The following is a 13,987-nucleotide window of genomic DNA, read 5'->3' on the forward strand; positions in this document are numbered from 1 at the left end:
ATATATATATATATATATATATATATATATATATATATATATATATTTTAGAGAGAGAGGGAAAGGGGCAGAGAGAGAGGTGGACAGAGAGAATCCCAAGCAGGCTCCATGCTGTCACTGCCAAGGGGCTCAAACTTACAAACCTCAAGATCATGACCAGTGCCAAAATCAGGAGGCAGACGCTTAACCAACTGAGCAACCCAGGTGCCCCTGATATGTACACTCTAGAGTAATTTTGTTAGTTTAACTTTTATTCATTTTAAAGTTATTAATTTTGTTATAAAAATTTCATTACATAAAGACTTTTTATTGGACTTAAAGAAAAATATAGCTGGGTGGAAAAAATAAAAGACAAAAATTAACCTACCATTATTCAAAAGTTCCTAGGAGGCATTTTATTTTTTAAATTTTATTATTATTTATTTTGTATACATGGTTCCATTTAATTATTTATTTATTTTTATTTATTTTCAGGAGTAGAATTTAGTGATTCATCACTTACATATAACACCCAGTGCTTATCCCAACAAGTGCCCTCCTTAATGCCTGTCACCCATTTAGCCCACCCCCACCCATCTCCCCTTCCAGCAACTCTCAGTTTGTTCTCTGTATTTAAGAGTCTCTTATGGTTTATCTTCCTCTTTGTTTTTTATCTTATTTTTGTTTCCCTTTCCCATGTTCATCTGTTGTGTTTCTTAAATTCCATATATGAGTGAAATCATATGATATTTGTCTTTCTCTGACTCATTTAACTTAGCACAATACACTCTAGTTCTATCCACATTGTTGCAAATGACAAGATTTCATTATTTTTTATCACCAAGTAGTATTCCATTGTGTATGTGTTTGTGTGTGTGTGTGTGTGTGTGTGTGTGTGTGTGTGTGTGTGTGTATACATATACATACCACATCTTCTTTATCCATTCATCAGTTGATGGACATTTGGGCTTTTTCCATAATTTGGGCTATTATTCATTGCACTTCTATAAACATTGGGGTGTATGTGCTCCTTCAAATCAGCATTTTTGTATTCTTTGAATAAATACCTAGTAGTGCAAGTGCTGGGTCGTAGGGTAGTTCTATTTTTAATTTTTTGAGGAACCTCCATACTGTTTTCCAGAATGGCTGCACCAGTTTGCATTCCCACCAGCAGTGCAAAAAAATGTTCCCCTTCCTCTGCATGCTGGCCAACATCTTTTATTTCCTGAGTTGTTAATTTTAGTCATTCTGACAGGTATGAGGTGGTATCTCATTGTGGTTTTGGTTTGTATTTCCCTGATAATGAGTGATGTTGAGTACCTTTTCATGTGTCTATTAGCCATCTGGATGTCTTCTTTGGAAAAGTGTCTATTCATGTCTTCTGCCCATTTCTTCACTTGATTATTTGTTTATTGGGTGTTGAGTTTGATAAGTTCTTTATAAGTTTTGGATACTAGCCCTTTATCTGGTACATCATTTGCAAATATCTTCTCCCATTTCATCAGTTGTCTTTTAGTTTTCTTGATTGTTTCCTTCACTGGGAGGCATTTTATAAGTGCTAACTGCAATATTCACTTATAAGCTACATGAATGTATAAACAATGAAATGGATATACAAAGAGGTAATTGTTTTTTTGTTTTGTTTTTTGTTGTTTATTTGTTTGTTTTGAGAGAGAGAGGTAATCTCTCTGGAGAATCTAGCTGGAGCAGGGGAGGAGCAGAGGGAGAAGGAGAGAATCTTAAGCAGGCTCCATGCCCAGTGCCAAGCCCTGTGTGAGGCTCAATCTTATCACCATGAAATCATGACCTTAGCAGTAATCAAGAGTTGGATGCCTAACTGATTGAGCCACCTTACATGCCCCAACAGGTAATTGTTTTAACTAGTGCCATCATATTTTAGGAGAAAATTCAGATTCCAGTCCACTTTTGTTGAAATCCAGTATTATTGCTTTTCTTGACCAAATTATGTAGCCTCTTGACATTTCCTGGTCAGTCTTTCCTGCTAGACTATGAGTGTCATGAAGTCAAGAATTGTAATTTTCATCTGTTACCCATGTAATTAGGACAAAGGTTAGAAAAAAGTATTAATTCAATTAATGTTAATACAAACTAGATTGTTATGAACTAAATATTAATTATAATCCCCAGGACACCACCAAGGGAAATAACGCAAACATATGTAGCAAAAGAAACAACAAGGAAATTAAAATGGTACACTAGAAAATTTTTACCATCTGAATAGATGCAGTAAAATACATTTGACAAAATTCCGGAAACCATTAATGATAAGAACTTGTACCTGGCAAACTAGCAATAGAAAAGGAACTTCCTCAATGCAATAAAGGGAAACTTTAAAAAAACTACAGCTAACATAATAAAGATGAAATATTGAAGACTTTTCCTTGAAAAACAAGAATAAGACAAAGATGTAAGTTGTACTTTCTTTTTTCAGTTGGCTATACACCCAATAAGGGGCCTAAAGTCACAACCCCTAGTTCAAGAGTCACACACTCCACCAACTGAGCCAGCCAAGCACTCCAAAGGTGTAAGTTTTCACCAGTTTTATTTAATAGCATACCAGATTTCCTAGACATTGAAAAAAGGAATAAAAGAAAAGAAACAAAGATAGAACAAAAATAAATCATTTTTAATTATAATTGGCATGATTGTATACATTGAAAATATAGAGTATTCAAAAAACTTACTAGAATGAGTGTATAGAGTCAATATATGTAAAAAAAATTTTTTTTCTCCCACTCCAACACAAAAATCATTTGTGTTTCTATAGACCAGCAGGAAAAATGGGGGAAAATGTAAAAATTTTAAAATAACATCAAAAAGCATGAAATACTTAGGAGTAAATGAAACAAAAGACATGTAAGCCCTCTACTTTTACACTAAAAATTATTAAACATTACTAAAAATAATCAACAAACATCTAAATTAATGGAGATACCATGTTCATGCTTTGGAATACTCAATGTTGTTGTCATTCTCCCCCAAAATAATCTATATGAATTCAATACAAATGTAGACAAAAATCTTGAAATCTTTATTGTACACATATATGTAAAAAAAATTGTGGGAGGGGTGCCTGGATGGCTCAGTTGGTTAAGTGTCCAACTCTTGATTTCAGCTCAGGTCATAATCTCATGATTCATGAGATCGAGCCCTGCATTAGGCTCTGTGCTGACAGTGTGGAGCCTGCTTGGGATACTCTTTCTCCGTCTCTCTTTCTGCCCCTCTGCCTCCCCTGCTCACTCTCACTCTCTCAAAAATAAATACATAAACTTTAAAAAAAAAATTCCTTTACCGTGCTTGAGAAGAATTGTTGTGCCCTCCATAGATGCATTCTCGAAAAATTACTTTTTTATAAAAGCTTTTAGTAGACAGAAATGAGAGATAAACATTCTTAGGGCTTTGTTGCAGTAGTAAATCAAGAAGTTGGTTTGCAAAGAGAAGAGCTTCATTATATCAATTTGGTCTTTGTATTAATATATTTTAGTGAAGTTGAATATCCATATAAATTAACTGACTGATGCTTATTGCTTACCTCTGTGTAATTTTAAGCTTGATAATTATTTAAGATGAGAGTGTAGTAAACTGACATTTTCAGGAAGTTCTGTGAAAATAGGGTGCCATTCCTAATACACTCAAAATAATCACTCACTAAAATCATGTGTGATGCATTAATATGATTTGGTCTGTGATGCTATTAGGTACTTCTAGGCACAATGAAGTCTGATTATCACTGAGCCAGAGCACAAGGAGGGAGAAAACAAACTACATGTGGGGATGTCTCATCATTATCCAGGCCTTTGAGGTGAGTAAGGGATGTGTGGAGAATTTTATAGTATTGGTTCTCAAACTTGCTCAACTGTTGGAATCATCTGAGGATTCCTGGGAATGGTAATGCCTGAGTTTCTCTCTGAGAATTTTTGGTAAGTTGTTCTGGGTTATAATCTTGAATTGGGGAGTTTCAGGATCTCCCCAGATGCATCTAATTTGTAGTCAAGCTTAAGAACTACTACTCTAAACCAATACTGTTCAAACCAATACTTGACTCTACATTGAAATCACCTGAAGACTTTAAAAAAATTTTTTTAATGTTTATTTATTTTTGAGACAGAGAGAGACAGAGCATGAATGGGGGAGGGTAAGAGAGAGAGGGAGACACAGAATCTGAAGCAGGCTCCAGGCTCTGAGCTGTCAGCACAGAGCCTGATGCAGGGCTCGAACCCACGAACCGTGAGATCATGACCTGAGCCGAAGTCGGACGCCCAACCGACTGACCTTTAAAGAGTGCCACTATCTGAGCAGCATCCCAGAGATTTAAAATCTATCCAGGTGATTCTAATGTGTAGTTGAGTTTGACAGCCATTGCTTGAATTAAACCTAAAATGTTCTTCTTTTCTCATATGCACAGTTCATCATTCCACACTGTTTTTAAAATTAGATTACTCAAAACTTCATATAGAAGAAAAAAGGTTACAGGTGAAAATGGAAACAGTTCCATGCTGACATATATATGACATGGGCTGCCATGATATTTTCTTTCTCTGATTAAGTGTCAAAAAATTTTTTGTAAGAATTTATTTATTAATTTACATCCAATTTAGTTAGCATATAGTGCAACAATGATTTCAGGAGTAGATTCCTTAATGCCCCTTACCCATTTAGCCCATCCCCCCTCCCACAACCCCTCCAGTAACCCTCAGTTTGTTCTCCATATTTAAGAGTCTCTTCTGTTTTGTCCCCCTCCCTGTTTTTATATTATTTTTGCTTCCCTTCCCTTATGTTCATCTGTTTTGTCTCTTAAAGTCCTCATATGAGTGAAGTCATATGATATTTGTCTTTTTCTGACTAATTTTGCTTAGCATAACACCCTCTAGTCAATTCCACATAGTTGCAAATTGTAAGATTTCATTCTTTTTTATTGCCAAGTAATACTCCATTGTATACATATACCACATCTTCTTTATCCATTATCCATCGATGGACATATGGGCTCTTTCCATACTTTTGTTATTGTTGATAGTGCTGCTATAAACATTGGGGTGCATGTGCCCCTTTGAAATAGCACACCTGTATCCTTTGGGTAAATACCTAGTAGTACAATTGCTGGGTCACAGAGTAGTTCTATTTTCAACTTTTTGAGGAACCTCCATACTGTTTTCCAGAGTGGCTGCACCAGTTTGCATTCCCACCAACAATGCAAAAGAGATCCTCTTTTTCTGCATCCCTGCCAGCATCTGTTGTTGCCTGAGTTCTTAGTATTAGCCATTCTGACAGGTGTGAGGTGGTATCTCATTGTGGTTTCAATTTGTATTTCCCTGATGATGAGTGATGTGGAGCATTTTTTCGTGTGTCAGTTGGCCATCTGGATGTCTGCTTTGGAGAAGTGTCTATTCATGTCTTTTGCCCATTTCTTCACTGGATTATTTGTCTTTTGGGTGTTGAGTTTGATAAGTTCTTTATAGATTTTGGATACTAACCCTTTATCTGATATGTCGTTTGCAAATATCTTCTCCCATTCTGTCAGTTGCCTTTTAGTTTTGCTGATTGTATCCTTCGCTGTGCAGAAGCTTTTTATTTTGATGAGGTCCCAATAGTTCATTTTTGCTTTTGTTTCCCTGGCCTCTGGAGACATATTGAGTAAGAAATTGCTGCAACCAATGTCAAAGAGGTTTTTGCCTGCTTTCTCCTTGAGGATTTTGATGGCTACCTGTCTTACATTGAGGTCTTTCATCCATTTTGAGTTTATTTTTGTGTATGCAGTAAGAAAGTGGTCCAGGTTGATTCTTCTGCCTGTTGCTGTCCAGTTTTCCCAGCACCACTTGTCTTTATTCTGTTGGATATTCTTCTTCATTTCCAATTTTAAATACAGTTTTAAGACATTGCATTTTCCACTTAACAATACAGTGCTTATAAACTGCAATGTTGTATTTCCTTTTCTTGTGCACATATTCCATATTCAAGTATCAAGAATGCCCAGTTTATTAACTATATCAGCTCAACTTCACTGCCATAGCATTTGTTACAAATTTGGGTCCTTCAAATGTTTTGTGTGGAACAATGCTAGACCTATTCTCAGGTTGGCCTAATCAACCTCTTCAATGGTGGGCCCAGAGGAGGCACCACCAGAGGGGGGAGCTCCACCACCAGGGAAACCTCCAGGCATTCCTCCAGGCATGCCTCCTGCACTCTGGTACAGCTTCATAATGATGGGATTGCAGAACTTCTCCAGCTCTTTCTGCTGATGTTCAAATTCTTTTTCTACAGTCTGGTTCTTATCCAGCCAGTTGATGATTTCATTACTCTTGTCCAGAATCTTCTGCTTGTCCTCATCATTGATTTTACCCTGAAGCTTTTCATCTTCAACAGTTGCTTTCATGTTGAATGTGTAAGATTCAAGTGAATTATTGGAGGACACCTTGTCTCACGGCTTCTCATCTTTAGCTTTGTACTTCTCAGCTTCCTGGACCATGCGCTCAATGTCTTCCTTGCTCAAGTGACCTTTGTCATTTGTGATGGTGATCTTGTTCTATTTTCCTGTACTCTTATCCACAGCAGAGACATTGAGAATGCCATTAGCATCAATATCAAAGGTGACCTCAATCTGAGGAATGCCATGGGGAACAGGAGGTATGCCTGTGAGTTCAAACTTGCCAAGTAGGTTGTTACCCTTGGTCATGGCTCGCTCACCTTCATAAACCTGAATGAGCACACCAGGCTGGTTGTCAAAATAGGTAGTTAAAGTCTGGGTCTGTTTGGTAGGAATGGTAGTATTGCGCTTGATGAGAACAGTCATGACTCCACCAGCAGTTTCAATGCCAAGAGAAAGGGGAGTGACATCCAACAGCAGCAAATCTTGAACATTTTCAGATTTGTCTCCAGAAAGGATGGCTGCCTGGACAGCTGCACCATAAGTGATAGCCTCATCAGGGTTAATGCTCTTATTCAGTTCCTTCCCATAGAAAAAGTCTTGTAGAAGTATTCTGTTGGATATTCTTTTCTGTTTTGTTAAAGATTAGTTGGCCACACATTTGTGGGTCCATTTCTGGTTTCTCTATTCTGTTCCGTTGATCTGAGTGTCTGTTCTTGTGCCAGTACCATACTGTCTTGATGATTACAGCTTTGTAATACAGCTTGAAGTTTGGGATTGTGATGCCTCCTGCTTTGGTTTTCTTTTTCAAGATTGCTTTGGCTATTCGCAGTCTTTTCTGGTTCCATACAAATTTTAGGATTGTTTGTTCTAGCTCTGTGAAGAATGCTGGTGTTATTTTGATAGGGATTGCATTGAATACGTAGATTCCTTTGGGTAGTACTTACATTTTAACAATATTTGTTCTTCCTATCCAGGAGCATAGAATATTTTTTCATTTTTTGGTGTCTTCTTCAACTTCTTTCATAAGCTTTCTATAGTTTTCAGTGTATAGATTTTTCAACTCTTTGGTTAGATTTATTCCTAGGTATTTTATGGGTATTGGTGCAATTGTAAATGGGATTGATTCCTTGATTTCTCTTTCTGTTGCTTCATTATTGCATTGATTTCTGTGCATTGATTTTATATCCTGTGACTTTGCTGAATTCATGGATCAGTTCTAGAAGTTTTTTGGTGGAATCGTTTGGGTTTTCTGTATAGAGCATCATGTCATCTGTGAAAAGTGAAAGTTTGACCTCTTCCTGACCGATTTGGATGCCTTTCATTTATTTGTGTTGTCTGATTGCTGAGTCTAAGACTTCCAATACTATGTTGAATAATAGTGGTGACAATGGACATCCCTGTCGCATTCCGGACATTAGGGGAAAGCTCTCAGTTTTTCCCCATTGAGGATGATATTAGAGTTGGGTCTTTCATACATGGCTTTTATGAACTCGAGTTATGATCCTTCTATCCCTATTTTCTTGAGGGTTTTTATCAAGAAAGGACACTGTGTTTTGTCAAATGCTTTCTCTGCATCTATTGAAAGAATCATGTGGTTCTTGTACTTTCTTTTATTGATGTACTGTATCACATTGATTGTTTTGCGGATATTGAACCCAACCCTGCATCCCAGGTATAAATCCCACTTGGTCGTGGTGAATAATTTTTTAAAATATATTATTGAATCCGGTTGGCTAGGATCTTGTTGAGGATTTTTGCATCCGTTTTCATCAGAGAAATTGGTCTATAGTACTCCTTTTTAGTGGGGTCTTTGTCTAGTTTTGGAGTCAAGGTAATGCTGGCTTCATAGAAAGAGTTTGTAAGTTTTCCTTCCATTTCTATTTTTTGGAACAGCTTCAAGAGAATAGATGTTAACTCTTCTTTAAAAGTTTGGTAGAATTCTCCTAGAAAGCCATCTGGTCCTGGACTCCTTTTTGGGGAGATTTTTGATTATTAATTCAATTTCCTTACTGGTTATGGGTCTGTTCAAATTTTCGATTTCTTCCTGTTTCATTTGTGATAGTTTATATGTTTCTAGGAATTTTTCCATTTCTTCCATATTGCCCATTTTATTGGCATATAATTGCTCATAATATTTTCTTATTGTTGGTATTTCTGCTGTGTTCATTGTGATCTCTGTCCTCTCTCATTCTTGATTTTATTTATTTGGGTCCTTTCCTTTTTCTTTTTGATCAAACTGGCTAGGGGTTTATCAATTTTGTTAATTCTTTGAAAGAATCAGCTTCTGGTTTCATTGATCTGTTCTACTGTTATTTTGGTTTCGATAGCATTTACTTCTGCTCTAATCTTTATTATTTCCTGTCATCTGCTGGTTTTGGGTTTTATTTGTTGTCCTTTTTCCAGCTCTTTAAAGTGTAAGGATAGGTTTTGTATCTGAGACCTTTCTTCTTTAGAAAGACTTGGATTGCTATATACTTCCCTCTTATAACCACCTTTGCTGAGTCCCAGAGGTTTTGGGCTGTGGTGGGTGATATCATTTTCCTTGCCTTCCATGTACTTTTTAATATCCTCTTTAACTTCTTGGTTAGCCCATTCATTCTTTAGTAGGATGGTCTTTAGTCTCCAAGTATTTTTTAATCTTTCCACATTTTTTCTTGTGGTTGATTTTGAGTTCTATAGCACTGTGGTCTGAAAATATGCACGGTGTGATCTTGATCTTTTTTACTTGTTGAGAGCTGATTTTTGTCCCAGTCTGTGATCTATTGTGGAGAACATTTCATGTGCACTGGAGAAGAATGTGTATTCTGCTGCTTTAGGGTGAAATGTTCTGAAAATATCTGTTAAGTCCGTCTGGTCCAGTGTGTCATTCAAAACCATTGTTCCCTTGTTGATTTTCTGTTTAGATGATCTGTCCATTGTTGTAAGTGGGGTGTTGAAGTCCCCTACCATTATGGTGTTATCATCAGTGAATTTCTTTATGTTTGTAATTAATTGATTTATATATTTGAGTGCTTTCACATTTGGAGCATAAATGTTTACAATTGTTAGGTCTTCTGGGTGGATAGACCCCTTAATTATGATATAATGCCCTTCTTAATCTCTTGCTACAGTCTTTATTTTAAAGTCTAGATTGTCTAATATAAGTATGGCTACTCTGATTTCTTTTGTCGACCATTAGCATGATAGATGGGTCTCCATTCCCTTAATTTCAATCTGAAGGTGTCTTTAGGTCTACAGTGGGTGTCTTGCAAACAGCATATACATGGATCTTGTTTTCTTATCCATTTTGTTACCCTGTGTCTTTTGATTGGAGCATATAGTCCATTGATGTTTAGAGTGAGTACTGAAAGATATGAATTTATTGCCATTATGTTGCCTACAGAGATGAGTTTCTGGTGGTCTCTGTCCTTTACAGTCTTTGTTGCTTTTGGTCTTTTTTTTTTTTTTTTCATCTTTTCTCCCCTCAAAGAGTCCCCCTTAAAATTTCTTGCAGGGCTGGTTTAGTGGTCACAGAGTCCTTTAGTTTTTTGTTTGTCTGGGAAGTTTTATCTCTCCTTCTATTTTAAATGATAGCCTTGCTGGATAAAGAATTCTTGGATGCATATTTTTCCAATATACCACAGTGAATATATCCTGCCACTCTTACAATTCTGGCCTGCCACGTTTCTGTGGATAGGTCTGCTGTGAACCTGATCTGTCTTCCCTTGTAAGTTAAGGACTTTTTTTCCCTTACTGCTTTCATGATTCTTTCCTTGCCACAGTATTTTGTGAATTTGACTATGATATGCCTTGTTGGTGGTCAGTTTTTGTTGAATCTGATGAGAGTTCTCTGTACTTCATGGATTTTGATGTCTGTCTTTCCCCAGGTTAGGAAAGTTTTCTGCTATGATTTGCTCACATAACCCTTCTGCCCCTTTTTCTCTCTCTTCTTCTTCTGGGATGTCTATGATTCTGATGTTGTTTCTTTTTAATGAGTCACTGATTTCTCCAATTCTTAAATTATGCTCTTTTGCCTTAGTCTCCCTCTTTTTTTCAGCTTCATATTTCTCCATAGGTTTGTCCTCTATATTGCTGATTCACAGCTCTGCCTCATCCATCCTTGCCACTGTGGCATCCATTTGAGATTGCAGTTCAGTTATAGCTGATATATATAGCTAATTATATATATATATATATATAAAATTACATATATATAATTTATATATAATATGTAATTTCTATATAATTTATATATAATATATATAATTTATATATTATATATAATTTATATATATAAATAATTATAAATATATATAATGAGCTATATATATATATAATTATTTTTTATTTCATCCTGACTATATTTTACTTCTTTTATCTCTACAGAAAAGGATTCTAATCTATTTTCAACCCCAACTAGTATTCTTATTATTGTGATTCTAAATTCTGGTTCAGACATCTTGCTTTAAGTCCCTGGCTGTCATTTTTTCCTGTTCTTTCTTTTGGTGTTAATTGCCTCAGTTCATCATTTCCTTAATTTCATCATTTTGAAGGAAGAAAAGGAATTAATAAGGTAAAAAAATTAAAACTAAGAAATAAAAAACAACACAAAAAAAACAAGTAAATGATGCTAGTTCCTAGTGTGTTTTGGTCTGCTTGTTGAAAAGAGCTTGATAGATTAGAGAAAAAAAGGTAAAGATAAAAAAGAAAAAAAGAAAAAAGAAAAAAAAGGAAAATGTTTGAAAATTTGAAAAAATAAATACAATGAAATAGAATAAAATAAAATGATGGAAGTAAAATAGAATTTGAGAATTTTACAAAACATATAGTAGAAAAAAATTAAAGAAACATTTAATAAAAATGAAAAATAAAAATGAATATTTTATCTTTCTGTATTCAAGAATAAGAAAAGAAAAAGAAAAAGAAAAAAATTGAATAGATGGACCAGCAAACAGACTGAAATACGATTGAAATTATATCAGTTTCCCCTAGAAGTCAAACTATGAAGCACTTTATAGTCCATAAACTAAGCAGGCAGAGAGACTTATGGTGTTCTGAAGAACGAGTTTGGCCCAGTTGTGTGAGGCTCAGTGTAACGGCTCCATTCTCCACTAGATGGTGCTGTTAGCTTACTGGGGTGGATTGTTGTGGCACTTGTAGGTGTGTATACACATGTGCGGGGGTTGGGGGGTTGTGAAAATGGCATCACCTAGCTTACCCAATCTCTAGTATCAGAATTCTGTTCTCCCTGACCAGTAATTGCGCACCCCTCCTTTGTCTCCAGGTTCTGTTCACTCCCTGCTTTTATACTGTCCATGACCAAGCCGTCAGGTTGCAGGTGGCACCTCCCTCCTGAGTTTTATCTCAGATGGGGCTGTTTCCCAACCCCTCACTTCTGAGGGACTGTGGCTTTGACCTGTTCTGTCCCTCTGGGGGAGGGTCTCACTGAGCAATGGCCAGGTGCTGGCCTCACCCAGGAACATTCACGGGACTGTGCTGTTGCCGATGCCCAGAGACTGCAACTGGTTGCCAGCCCACCCCAGAAAATGTTCACACGATATTGCAGCAGCAGCAGCGTTTCAGGGATTATAGAAAATCACCACACATGTCTGGCACCAGGCTTCACCATAGTGAATGTGGTTGTTTTCCAGGGTCCGCTGGGACCTTTGCCTGTGGGGTGGCCACACAGCCTCTACCAAATGTCCTCCCAGCAGGGGAACTGCCTCTTCCTGTGTGGCCCAAGGACCCCTTGGACCTTGCTCTCTGCTCTTGGGTATTCGCTCTTTCCACCAAAGCACCACCAGGTATCTAGCTGTGGAGTTGCAGACTCTGTGCTCCCCCTGTTTATAGAGTCTTAATTGAATTTAGACCCTCTCCTTTCTCCTTTTTACTTTCTCTCTTTTTTTGTTCAGTCCCTTGTGTACTTTCTCTCCAGCTGCTTCTGGGCAGGGTGGGGGATGCTTTCCCATACTCCCCCTTCCCCCCACCACTCCATCTCCATCCTCTCTCCACAAGCAAAAATAGCTCCTTGCCCTCCGTGCCTCTCTCTCCCCTAGTTCACCTCTCCACACTGCATACCTGCCAAATTCTGTGGTTCAGGTTGTGCAGATTGTTGTGTTAATCCTCAAATCAGTTTTCTAGGTGTGCAAGATGGTTTAGTGTTGATCTGGCTGTATTTCACAGACAAGAGAAGCAAAAAAACTTCCATGCTTTTCCACCGTGTTGGCCCCTCCAAGTACCAAAAATTTTTTAAAGTTTATTTATGTATTTTGAGAGAGAGAGAAAGATCATGCACAAGGTGGGTTGGGGCAGGGAGAGAGACAGAGAGTGAGAGAATCCCAAGCAGGCTCTGCACTGTCAGCACAGAGCCTGATGCAGGACTTGAACTCACCTGAGCTCAAATCATATGCTTAACCAACTGAGTCATTCAGGCAGCTAATTTTATGTGTCAAATTTTATCAAGCATACCCATGTATTATTCTTTTTTGAGTTGAAGAAACTGTGACAACATCCTGCTTCTGTTTCCAAATTGGCAATGACATGGTGTGTCTGTTAAAGGACTTCAACTTTTATGCTCTGGAATCTGACTCATTAGGTTCAATAATTTTCATATCTCCCAGAGAGAGGGGTAGGTGGCATTGGTGTTTATAAGAGAAAATGGCTGCTTCTACATCAGAAAACATTTCTGCTCTCAGCTCAACTCCTGATAGAGGTGTGTTTTGGTCGAATTTCCTCATATCTCTTTGATTTTTTTATTGCCCGTTTGAATAGAATTTTAAAAATATCTATGTCTTTGAGGTCTATGATTTTATAAGATTTAACTTTCAGTCACCAAATACATATTGGTCTTTGAGACTTCTAAACCTTTTGAGCTGTTAGGGGCTCTGAAACTTATGAGCAAGCTCTTTTGTTAAGGTGGGGAGGGAGCTTAAATTCAACATCTCCTTACTTGAGAAAATCTGAAAGGAAATATTAGTGAGAAACAAAATATGAGCAGAAAATCTAGGGAAATCTGAGAGAGGAGGGGCATGTACTTTGAATATGGAAAGGTAACAATGTAACAGTAACAGTACTATGATTTCCTTCAATCCAATCATATTAGAAAGAAAAAGATCACTCCTTCACTCAGCATTTATCATGGCACTTGGAACTCTTCCTTTATGAGTCTTTCCCCTGACCTAAGTCCACTGCTAAAGGCATCTGGTAATCATGCATAACACTGCATTAGTCTAATCCTATGAAAAACAAAAATCACAGTCACAGAAAGAATGCAGCCTGCAAGAATCAAAAAGAATCAAGAAAAATCGTGTGATTTTTGTAGCCTTGTGCTTGGAAGATCTGTACAGTTTTGGAGAGCTAGGGTAGTCTAGGGATGCTCCTTATATGGAGGGAAGGGAACATTGCCTCATGAAGGTTCAGAGTAATCTGACACCCTTTCTCAATAAATTTGTACTAACATCATTCTTCAAATGATAGTAAGAACAAACTGTAGAGGCTATTATTTATCTCTGGCATCCTATCGTTAAATACTGACATGTAATTCTGTATATATCAACAAAAGTATCTTTTCCTAGAAAATGGGTACTAGACTATAGCTAATTTGTTCAAAATATTACCTATTCACTGGTATGCTTATATTTT

The 13,987-nt window shown here is 37.0% G+C and overlaps 1 pseudogene; it reads right to left on the reverse strand.

The window, feature by feature from the left end:
• Positions 1-6,020: 6,020 nt before the first annotated feature.
• Positions 6,021-11,663, reverse strand: LOC121039181 (heat shock cognate 71 kDa protein-like; annotated as a pseudogene).
• Between the last annotated feature and the right edge of the window lie 2,324 nt (positions 11,664-13,987).

This window comes from Herpailurus yagouaroundi, unplaced genomic scaffold (genome assembly GCF_014898765.1).
Source record: "Herpailurus yagouaroundi ecotype Mexico unplaced genomic scaffold, PumYag 180, whole genome shotgun sequence".
Classification (NCBI taxonomy): domain Eukaryota; kingdom Metazoa; phylum Chordata; class Mammalia; order Carnivora; family Felidae; genus Herpailurus; species Herpailurus yagouaroundi.